The 12,564-nt window shown below is 38.1% G+C and overlaps 1 protein-coding gene across 3 annotated transcripts in view; it reads left to right on the plus strand.

The window, feature by feature from the left end:
- Positions 1 to 12,564, plus strand: part of KAT6A (lysine acetyltransferase 6A) — a 111,885-nt gene that overhangs the window by 73,650 nt on the left and 25,671 nt on the right. The window lies entirely within an intron of this gene.

Consider the following 12,564-nt stretch of genomic DNA (forward strand, 5'->3'; position numbering starts at 1 on the left):
AGTCCATCAGCAACTTCTAATAGTTCCACCTTCAAAATATATCCAGAATATGACTACTACTACTGATTATTTCTACCTTTACTATCTTAGTCCAAGCCACCATTATCTCTTGATTGGGCTGTTGTAATATCCCTAATCTCCCTGCTTGTACTTTTGTCCCTCACCCGATTCTTTAGTCTGTATTCTTTATACAGGGGCCAGAGTAAATATTTTCCAACTTAAGTTGGGTCATATCACTCCTCTGCACAGAAAACCTTTAATGTCTTTCAGTCTTGTTTAGAATTTTTAGTACATGCACTGCTGAAGCAAGCACTTGCTTAGAATTCTTAACAACCAAAGTCTTTATCCTTATTATTAAGACTGTAGCATTTCATGGCTGCCTTTTTCTTTGGCTACTTCCCTTGTTCTGGCCCTTTTTCACTTGTCTCCAGCCACAGGACTTCTCTTTCTCAGACACACCGGGCACCCTCCTGTCTTGGAGGCTTTGTACTTACTGCTCCCTCTGTCTGGATTGCTCTTTCTTTAGTCTAGATGTCTGGTTGGCAGGAGTTAGAATGGTAGCGTGTGAAGAGAAAGATTGACTACAAAGAGTTAAAAGGGATGCTGAGCCTTGCTGAGGCCCAGTGGAGACGATATAAATTTGTATCAACAGTAATCTAGTTAACTGTGTGTTTTCCAGCATTTTATTAAACTTGTGGTTGTCCCTGTGTATATCTGGCAGTGAGAATATAAACAGCTAGACTTTTGAATTCTAACTTGTGCTTATTTTCATTGGCAGTGAACTAAAATTCTTATGGTGGTGGTATTTCTCCATGAGATTCTTTCATTAGTATTCATGTGCCTGGCATGGTGTGAGAGCTGTAGGGTGAACAAAAAGACATAGACTTTACTTTCATGATGCTTTCAGTTTTATGAGCGAGACAATAAAACAATAAGCAGTCATAAATAAACAGTCATATAAATAAATCTTCAATTACAAACTGATAGGTAGTAGGAAGAAAATAAGAATTCATCAAGAGATTATAACAGGGGCTTCCTGATCTGGATTGCTGGAGGTTGGGATTCCTCTCTTAAGGAAGTAATAATTTACACAGAGACCTAAAAGATGAGTAGAAATTCAGCAGGTCAAAGTGCTAGAGAGAAGAATGTTTCAGACATAAGGGGACTGCCTGTGTAAATGTTTTGAGACATACAAGAACTTGGTAAATTTGAGGAACTGTAAGGAGACCAGTATAACTTTAATACAATGAATAAAAGAGTCACACAGGATGAAGCTAGAGTATAACTTTAATACAATGAATAAAAGAGTCACACAGGATGAAGCTAGAGAGGTAGGCTGAGGACATAAATGAGGATTTGGCTTTTTATTGTAGTAGGAAACCAATGAATGATTTTTAGCAAAGAAATATAGCAAAGTCCGATTTGCATTAAATTTTTCTTTTCCTGGCCACTATATGAAGAATGGATTAGAATTAGGCAAGAGTGGAATACAGAAACCCTACTTAGAGGTTTTTTAAATGATTCAAATAAAAGAAGCCACTTAGACTAGAGGCGGCAGTGGAAATGGGAGAGAAGTGGACAGATTCAGAATATATTCTAGAGATGGAATCAGCAGAACTTGGTGATAGATTTGATATATTTTTTTAAGATTTTATTTATTTATTTGACAGAGAGAGAGTTCACAAATAGGCAGAGAGACAGACAGAGAGAGAGATGAGGAGAAGCAGGCTCCCTGCTGAGCAGAGAGCCCTATGCGGGACTCGATCCCAGGCCCCTGGGATCATGACCTGAGCCGAAGGTAGAGGCTTAACCCACTGAGCCACCCAGGCGCCCCTAGATTTGATATGTTTGAAGGAGCAAGAGACACCAGGGTTGACTCCCAGGTTCTCTGACTTCAGTCGGTTGAGGCTGATTGGGAAAGTTACCATTGGTTAGATTATATGATGTTTTGAAAATATTTTTAAAGATAATGCATGAAGAAACTTTTGAGAGACTAGATATGGCTTAGTAGAAGCTCGCTCAAAGTTTGTTTCAGAAATATTGCAGGGAGATTACAGGGTCTTAGGTGATCTTACAGTTGTACTAGTAAAAGATAAGTGATACAGGAATTAAGTTTGGAATTCATCTAACCAACAACCTATCATTTATTGCATGCCATTTTGGTTCTAGGCACTGTGATAGGTGTAGAGGCTATGAGTAAGATACAGTTTTTATTCTCATAGAGTTTACAGTCTAGTAAGAAATGTGCCAAGAAAAGCAAATCAGTGTTTGCTTATAGTGATTTTATTGAGTAATTAAGTTTTGTATGGTGTGTTATCTAATTGAGTTAAGAATTATTTTTTTTAACTTTTGTTTTTTCATATTCTTTCTTTTTTTTCTTTTAAGATTTTTATTTATTTATTTGACAGAGATCACAAGTAGGCAGAGAGGCAGGCAGAGAGAGAGAGAGGGGGAAGCAGGCTTCCCGCCTAGCGGAGAGCCCGATGCAGGATCTGAGCCAAAGGCAGAGGCTTTAACCAGCTGAGTCATCCAGGCACCTCTGAGTCAAGAATTATTGAAATGTTTATTAAGGAACATCTATTAATTGGTTTTGATTTTTTTTTTAAATTTCAGGAGTAAGAATATCATTTATCTGGTACTATATTTCTTTATTAGCTGTACAATGAATACATTCACTAAAAGCACCACCTCTGAAAAGAAAAATAGAAGTATGAGAAATTAGTAGTATAGGCTTTTGTTTTGGAGTTTTTTTCCAGCAGTAATCTTGCGGGCCTGGAGGAAATGGTTTTTCTTAAAAGTTCCATCACCATCATTTTTTTTTTTTTTTTAAAGTGGGAAACATGTTTATTAACATTCAAACTCCCTTCATACAATGCCATATAAAAATTCTCAGCATTTTGATTATACATAAGTCTATATTTTCTACATAGTTATAATGTTTAATTTAGCTTTTCATAATACATTGTTTACATCATTAGTTCTGTTAAACATAAGCAGTTATTTTCAAATCCAATACTTGAACAATTTGCTCTGTACATAGTTGAGCAGGGCTAATTAGCACAAGATGCTTTTTGTTAAGAGGTATATGATCTGAGTATTAATAGTTGCTGAAGTTTGGTATTTTTATACAGCATTTTCTTTTTGTTTTGATCATAACACAAAACCCTTAAGGATACTGAAATTCAGTAAGTAAAGTTCAGTAAGTAAAGTTCCATCACCAGAAAGAAGCATTTGTATTCAGCTCATTCCATTGGAACATAATAGCCTTTTTGAAATATATACAATGATTTTTACAAAAATATCAGCAAATAGCATGTTGTATTTCCATACTAATTTTAATGCTTTTTAATTCAAGAATTTGATTGCTTTTTTTTTTTTTCTTGGTATGGTTGTAGAAAATTAACAGCATTTTTAAAATCTGTGTGGGCTGTTAAAATAATTTTTCTTTACATAAAGAATTGAACAGTTATTAAAATGGAATAAACTAGATTCAGTAACTTCCCTAATCCTATGAGGTAAGGATTGTTAATGCCATTTTATATGAGGAAATCAAGACTTTTAGTTGCATGACTTTCTTGAAGTTACATAACTAGTAATGGCAGAAGCGGGATTTGAACTCAGGCCTGTGTAGCTTCACATCTTATGCCCTTTTAATCACAGTAACATCCTGCATTACACTGTTAAAAAAAAAAAGTTATAGAGGCATCAAAATCATAAGGCATGTACTAAAGCCAAGTAGGGAAAAGTACATAGAAGATAAACCACAAACAGTGACATAAGAATACGAATTAATGTAAGTCACTGATGTATTAAATGATACAGATTGTTCCTATATGGTCAGAGAATACTAAGATTAGTAAGAGTTGGTATGATATGAGATGATTACAGAAGAAACTGGCTTAAAGGATGATTCAGATTTAGGTAAATGGAGAGAATGAGGGCTTACCGGGAAGAATAAATAACATTAAATTGAGCCTTGAGGGATAAATGACAACTATAAATATGAGAGACATCATGAGTTTTGGTCCATCAGATCAACAAATACTTGAGGGCCTAATATATGCAAGTCATATTTTGGAGATGATGTAGAAAACACAGTAGTTGCCCATAAAGGTGTCATAGTACAGATAGTCCTTGCTTTGCATAGTACTGTGTTAATGGAAACATGTGCCTAGTAGAATCATGTCCATTCTTTATACATTTCTCTAGTGAGTGGGATTTGATCTCAGTTTAGATATTCACAAGTTTGAGTTAATGGCACCATATAAAGCAAGAACTGTTTGTGTTTAGTTTTGGTAGATAAAACAGAGTGAATTTTTGTTGGGCAATGGTAAGAAATATATTGAATAACTAGTATAGGGCTGAATTTTGGAGGACTTTAAAAGCTGGTAGTTGAAGGGGGGACACCTTGGTGGCTCAGTTGGTTAAGCATCTGCTTCTTAATTGCAGCTCAGGTCTTGATCAGGGTTGTGAGATTGAGTCCAGGTCAGGCTCTGAGCTGGGTGTGGAGACTATTTAAGATGCTGTCTCCCTATCCATAACACGCCCCCACCTTAAAAAAGGGCGGGGAGCAAGAGGGGACATTAGTCTTGGCATTCCAGGATTTAAAGGTATTCCTGTGACTGCTTTTTTGTTGTTGGGATGATTTCTCTTTGGTACTGGTGAAATTAGAGATGGGGAGTGGGAGATTGTTTTAGTGTCTTGGGCATCTACCCATTAATTACAAGTCACATGTTAAAGGCTAGTTACATGTATTTTGAGTTCATTGGTTTGACAGTTTAGCACATTTTTACTGAGTATTTATTAAGGTTGTGGTTAAGAACCTAGGTACTAGAAATAGCCTCTGCTGCGTGATCTTACTTCATAGATTCGTTGAAGGGACTGAGCACTAGATAAATGTGAGTTTCTGCTGGCTATCTTGGTGCCAGGTGCTAGAAATACTTAGGTAAATAGAAAATCTGTCCCTGTTCTCCAGTTGAAGAGACATAGGTAAACAAAGCCATGTGGTTACTAATAGATACCCTTTTACTGTGTGTCAGGTACTACATATAGCATTATATATCAGGGTTGTTTTTTTTGTTTTGTTTTGTTTTGTTTGTTTGTTTTTAGTACAACCCTGTTACTTGTTGCTGTTTTACAGATGAAGAAATGAAGCTTTAGAAAGATTGTCTTACCTAGAGTCATATAGTTGTTAATACCAGAATCAGTATTTGAACCCCATGCAGTCTGACTCCAGATCCTTAACTCTTAATTTCTAGTTCATGCTATCATGCTACCATAGAAATATACATGAGATGAAGTGAGAATGAACAGGAAGGCATCTGTCCAGGGATGTTAGTGGAGTCTTTATAGAAGAGGTGATATTTGAACAGGCTGTTGAGGGAATGAGTAAGAACTTATGATTGGGCAAGAAGAGGAAGGCATTTCAAAAAGAACAGTTCGGGTTTGAGAAAGCTTATTGAGCCCTTGGAGCTGCATGCAATAGTTTGGCTGGAGTTCAAGTAAGAGATGAGATTGAAATTATAAGTATGGACCCGGTCACATAGGTCCCATGGTTGATATTAAGAAGTTTGTGCTTGATTTTTTTGGTTACAGGAGTTCTTTCCAATAGTTAAATAGCTCTTGAGGAGCTATTGAAGACTTTAAAAAGAGTGATGTAATTGTATTTGTGCTTAGAAGCTCAGCTTTGGTGATACGGTGAGCAGTGAATTGAGTAGGACCTGAACATGGACATCTCCCAGTCCAATGATCACAGTAATCAGAATGAAAAGTGCCTAGGACCCAAGTGAAGGTGGAGAAGATACAGTAGGCAGGAAAAAAAGATCAGAAGTTTGATTTTGAACAAGTTAAATTTAAGATTAGAAGGTATTCAGAAGAGGAGATGTCGAGTAGACAGTGGGGTAGATGTGTCTGGAGTTCGAAGTATAAGTCTGGGCTGAAAATTTATGTAGAGCTTGTTAGTAAGTTGCTGGTACTAAAGGGAAGGAGACTAGATGAGATCATCAAAGGAAAGGGCAGAGCTCTGAGAACTCCTGAGGTACTCCAGGTTTTAGGGATTGGAGAAAGGAGAAGGTATGGCCAGTGGAAGAGGGAAATCTTGGAGATATTGGTTCTTTACAAATGAAGTGGGAAAAAAAATTTCAAGAAGGAAGGAATTGAAAATTTTGCACATTACAGAAGAAACTGGCTTAAGGGATGATTCAGATTTAGGTAAATGGAGAGAATGAGGGCTTACCGGGAAGAATAAATAACATTAAATTGAGCCTTGAGGGATAAATGACAACTATAAATATGAGAGACATCGTGAGTTTTGGTCCATCAGATCAACAAATAAGTCAAGTGAATTAAGGACTGAAAATTGACCATCAGATTTAGGAACATGGAGGTCAGCTTGAGAAGCATTTTCCATGACGGAAGGGGAAGATGAAAATATAATTGGAGCTCATTCAAAGAGGAATGGAAGAAAAGAAATTGGTTATAGGAGTAATATGGGACTACTCTTTTGAGGTAGTTTGCAATGAAGGGGAACAGAGAAAGAGAATAATAGTTGGATGAAGATGTGAGGGCAAAAGAACGTACCCATTTTTTGAAATACGGAAGAAATAAATAACAGTTGTTTATATGCTGATAGCAATGATCAGTGGAGAGAAACCTGCTGATGAAAGGGGGGAAGGGGAAATTGTCCAGTATGCAGGTAGAGCACTGGCTTTAGATGGGAGCACAGACAGTTGAGTTCTAGTATTAAGGAATGACAGGCTCTGTGGGCACAGAGGGTAGACATGCAGATGTGGCTTTGGAAAGTTGTGGAAGTTCTCTTTTGACTGCTTCTTAGTTTTCTAGTGTAGTAGAAAGCAAAAGCTTGATTGGAAGTGAAGATAAGCTTAGAGGTGTTGGAGGCTTGAGGAGATAGAAAGTATGAAGTAATTTTTAAGGAAAATGGGAGAGTGAATGGAGTTAGAGAAGCATCAAAGGGCCCATTTGAGGTTGGTAATAAAGAATTACAAATTGAGAACAGTCAGTGTGATTCTGTGTTTTTCCTCTAACCGTATTCAGATGTTGGATTATGTGGAGAAGTGAATTTAACCAGAGTTGGGATTTTGTTGTTGCATCAGGGGAAAGGAAGGGAAGATAAAGATACATGCAAAGATGAGGTACAGTAAAAGACCTTGGAATCTAAGACGGTTTAGGAGAAAAGAGGGCATACAGAGAGAGAAAAACTGGTAGGGTCACTGGATTAGAGGTCCTGTGGTGAGAAAGGGTAATAAGGCTGAAGATAAAATTGTGGACTTTATCAGTATGTAATGGTAAAGCAAGGGAGATACCTGAGTGTAGATGAACAAAAAAGGCATGGGGGAAGAAAGAGACAGGAATTAGTCTGTAATCATATCTGCAATTCTGAGATCCAGACTCCTAAAAATGTAATGAAATATTACCGTGATAAAATAAAAATAACATAAAATTTACCATCTTAACTGTTTTAAGAATACAGTCCAATCACATGAAGTACGTGTACACATTGTTGTGCAGCCATCACCACCATCCGTCTCCAGAATTTTTTGTCTTCCCATACTGAAACTCTGTACCCATTACACCATAATTTCCCTTTTCTCCTTCTTCTAGCCCCTGGCAATCACTATTCTACTTTTTGTCTTTGAATTTAACTCCATAGGTAGGCCTCAGTGGAATCATAAAATACTTACCCTTATGTATGTGGCTTACTTTAATTAGCAGAATTTCTTTAAGGTTCTTCCAGGTTCATTCAGAATTCCCTTACCAGAATTTATATGTATATCACTTGGTATATATACCATGGATGTTTATCCATTCATCTGATGGACACCTAAGTTGCTTTTACGTTTTGACTATTTTGAATAATGCTGCTGTGAAGATGGATGTTTTGAGTCCCTGCTTTCAATTCTTTTATATATTGTTGGCTCATATGGAAGTTCTGTTTAATTTTTTGAGAAACTGCCAAACTGTTTTCCACCAAGCCTGCAGCATTTTACATTTTCACCAGGACTGTGCAAGGATTCCAATTTTTGCACATCCTCTCCAGATGCTTGTTATTCTCTGTTTTTTTGATAGTATCTATTCTACTAGGTGTGGTGTGGTATATTTCATTGTGGTTTGCATTTGCATTTCCCTAATGATTAGTCATTTTCTTTTCATGTGCTTATTGGCCATCTGTATATCCTCTTTGGAGAATGAAAAAAGTATATATAACTCATTCTACAGTAAGATCTCACTTACCTAAACAGAATTTTTGGCGAACCATGGCATGAACTGACATGAAACTATACATACTCTTTATTTATCCCATTTAATATGAATGTTCATGTGCTCTGCTAAAGAAATATTAGTGTATCTGATTATGGAGTGTTGCCCCAAATCCTACTGGGGCTGTTGATTTCAAATACATATGTAATACTTCGCTAACATAAAAAAAAAAAAAAAAATCAAGCTTCTAAAGCACATTCTTTTTGAAGGGTTTTGGATAAGAGCCTGTGAACTTGTAGCTTCACTTCTTAGGAAAACTAAATTCCAATTCAAAAAAACTTAAAACTCAGAACATTAATCGAGGGAAGTAGGTACTTCGTATTTGACCACTCCCATTTTGTTCTTTTCTGTCTTTATTCTTCACTATTGATGTCCCTTTCCTGAAATTTTTTTAAAAAAAGATTTTATGTATTTATTTGACAGAGATTACAAGTAGGCAGAGAGGCAGGTGGGGGGTGGGGGGAAGCAGGCTCCCTGCTGAGCAGAGAGCCTGATGTGGGGCTCGATCCCAGGACCCTGAGACCACGACCTGAGCCAAAGGCAGAGACCTAACCCACTGAGCCACCCAGGCGCCCCCTTTCCTGAAATTTTTTGGCTCTTGATTTCTCTGAGCCTTTTTTCCCATCTGTGAAGTGGGCATATTGTTTTCTACTTTAAGGAACGGACTGACCGTATAAAGCGTAGAGTGTGGGACAGTATTGGCACCACAAATGCTGATTGTTTTTATTCTTCTAAGTTCATGCTCCCTCCATTTTGGAGCACTTGAAACTCATTCTTACATCTCTCTTTCATCATGCAGCTTCTAATCCCTAATGAACGAAATTATTTTTTATTACAGTGTTTCTTTTTTTTTTTTTTTTAATAGGAAAATGTTCAAATACCAGAAAGACCTCTCTTTTCCGTACACTTCACATGCTCATACTAATAATAAGGGTACACTCCTCCCCTCTACTCCCACTTCAAAATGCCATTCCTCCATGGGGAATGGAAAGGGAAAGTTGAGGGGGAGCTATCTGATGGAAGGCAAGAGAAAGAGAGAGGAACTATATATCAGTTGTAGATCAGTTGTAATTTTCATGTTTGTACCAGATCTGGACTTGGACGGTACTGCAAGAGTTCCTTCTGTATATTGGAAATTAGAATTAGAGTCATTTGGTGGAGGTGGAGATTTTGCAGAAGAGTAATAATCTTTTCTTATAAAATGCTAGTAATTAAAGTTTTATTATCTAGCATAGGCATATTTAAACTTACCTTTTGGTTTATACCAATTACTAGGGCATTTAGTGCCCCCCACCCTTAACTTTCTTAGATTGAAAGGTCCGTTCTGACTCGGGATGTATGTCATCTTTTCAAAATGTTGGCATATTCAGGGGCGCCTGGGTGGCTCAGTGGGCTTAAGCCTCTGCCTTCCGCTCAGGTCATGATCCCAGGGTCCTGGGATTGAGCACCACATCGGGTTCTCTGCTCAGCAGGGAGCCTGCCTCCCCATCTCTTCTCTGCCTGCCTCTCTGCCTGCTTGTGATCTCTGTCTGTCAAATAAATAAATAAAATCTTAAAAAAAAAAAAAGGATCCATACATGGTCATATTTAAAAAAAAATGTTGGCATATTCAAATGAAAAGGAGGCACAAGGTGGCAGAATTCTAGTTAAAAAGAATTTGTGTGTGTGTGTTTTAAGATTTTATTTATTTGAGAGAGAATAGACGGGGGGGGGGGGAGGGGGCAGAGGGAGGGAGAGAGAGAGAAATAGACTCCCTGCTGAGCAGGGAGCCCATTATGGGGCTTGATCCCAGGATCATGCCCTAAGCTGAAGGCAGATGCTTAACCCACTGAGCCACCCAGGTGCCCCTGTGTTCTTAATTATGTTAGATAGCTGCTGCTTTAGAAAGCTGCATTTTTTTAAAGATTTTATTTATTTATTTGACACAAAGAGAGAGATCGCAAGTAGGCAGAGGTAGACAGAGAGGGGGAAGCAGGCTTCCTGCTGAGCAGAGAGCCCGATGTGTGAGGCTCAATCCCCGGACCCTGAGACCATGACCAAGCTGAAGGCAGAGGCTCAACCCTTTAAGCCACCCAGGTACCCTCTAGAAAGCTGCATGTTTTGTTGTTGTTGTTGTTGTTTTTTAAAGATTTTATTTAGTTGACAGACAAGAGATCACAAGTAAGCAGAGAGAGAGGCAGAGAGAGGAGGAAGCAGGCTCCCCACTGAGCAGAGAGCCCGATGCAGGACTCGCTACCAGGACTCTGGGATCATGACCTGAGCTGAAGGCAGAGGCCATAACCCACTGAGCCACCCAGGCACCCCGAAAGCTGCATGTTTAATGAGAGTATTTTGGCAAAATTTAAAAATAAAACCTAGCAAAGCTAACCTTGTCATTCAGATTTTTTTTTTTAATTTTATTTATTTGAGACAGACGGAGAGAGAGAGAGAGCACAAGCGAGGGGGTAAGCGGGGTGGCAGAGGCAGAAGCAGACTCCCCACCAAGCAAGAAGCCTGCCACGGGACTTGATCCCAGGACCTTGAGATCACCATCTGAGCCGAAGGCAGATGCTTAACTGACTGAGCCACCCTGTTGCCCCGTCCTTGTGATTTTACAGTTTGATTCTGGCAAGGACTGAGTTAATGAGTGGTTTGGATGCAGCTGTTGCTTCCTCACTGCAGAGAGCCTTGTTAACTTGTAAACCTTAGTAAACGGAAATACACAGGCTCTTGAGGCTCTCATAAGGGAGTTGGAGATGGTGGTGGAGGACAGAGGTGGATGCGCGCATGTGCCAGCCATTTCACAGTGCAAAAAGGTGAGGATAGGTAAACGCAGTGGGGAAGCCTACTGTGAATCTAGTTTTACAGACTGTCTTAGTTGCGGTGATGTGCAAACAGTTATACTGGAATTGGATATCCACTTTTACATCAGGCATCCACCTGGAAGAGCGACGAGCAGCTGATGGGAAAGCTCTCAAACAACAGGCAGTGCCTCAGCAGGTGCATCTTTTCAGCCTCTGTGCTTTTTATCTAATCCTTGGCTCAGGAAGTTGTTTTCTGTTACTTGGTTATTCTGATACTTTCTATACTATTGATCTTGTTATTTTGAGCTTTGAAGGTAGGTTAAAAGATGCTGCTTTATGAACTAGAGTACTTGATTCTGGAATGTAGTTTAAAAAACCTGTTTTTATAGCCTTTTTGCGAAGTTTTAATTTGGTTTCGAGAAATGAAAAAATCTTATTTTAACCTTGTCTTGTGTGTGTTTGTTTTTAATGATTTTTGCATTTGGAAGAGCCCCAGTACTCCTTGGTGTCATAACACAATTGATCCAACTGAAAATGATCGTCTTTTGTTTCTAGATGGCTAAGGAAGAGGTTGGGGTTTTTCCTGGCTGTCTTCCAGTATGAAACCTCAGATAAGTCCCTTGGCCTTTTTATAAAAGAGAATGATTAGAAAGGCTGGGGAGAGTTCTCCTGTTAGTTGTAGTGAAGAGGCTTCTTCCTATGAATTTACATAAAACAGTGAATAAAAATATCTTTTCTGTTAAGTCAGTGTGTAGGGGAGTCTGGGGCTGTGTGTATCTGTGGGCTCCAACAAGAGACTTTAAATAAATTTCTCTAGTTTTTAAAGCATAAAGTTGAAGGATAATATTGGATATTCTTTTGATGAAAGGTTATTAATACTGTATTTGATTAGACTAAATTCTTTTTCTTAAGTCAGTGGTTTTTGTTTTTGTTTTGTTTTTTTAAGATTTTATTTATTTATTTAAGAGAGAGTGGGGGAGGAGGCAGAGGGCAAGGGAGTAGGACAAGCAGACTCTGAGCTGAACATGGAGCCCTATGTGGAGCTCAGTCCCACAATCTGAGATCATGACCTGAGCCAAAACCAAGAGTGGATACTTAACCAGCTGAGCCATTCAGGCACCCCAGTGCTAAGTCTTAATGTTTATAGAATATCCATTATATTACAATATATTACAGTATATCCATTAATATACAGTATGTTATATGCATAATATACTGACCCATATACATATATATGTGTATGAATATTTTCCTCTATTGGTTATAGAGCAAATCAAATTGCTCTTGAATATAAGGTTTTAAAACCTGATCTTTGTAGTCAGCAGCAGTGGCTTATATTTAAAATGCGGGCATGGAAGTCATAAAGGCTTTACAAATTCTTCTTTCAGATAATGTAGTTCAGGTTATTGCAGAGATGGGGGCATAGAGATTGTTTTCATTATAAACAGAAGGTAGATAAAAGGGGTAACAGTATGTGTATAACAGCATTTTGTTGTTGATTAAA

Source organism: Mustela lutreola, chromosome 18, assembly GCF_030435805.1.
Source record: "Mustela lutreola isolate mMusLut2 chromosome 18, mMusLut2.pri, whole genome shotgun sequence".
Lineage (NCBI taxonomy): Eukaryota > Metazoa > Chordata > Mammalia > Carnivora > Mustelidae > Mustela > Mustela lutreola.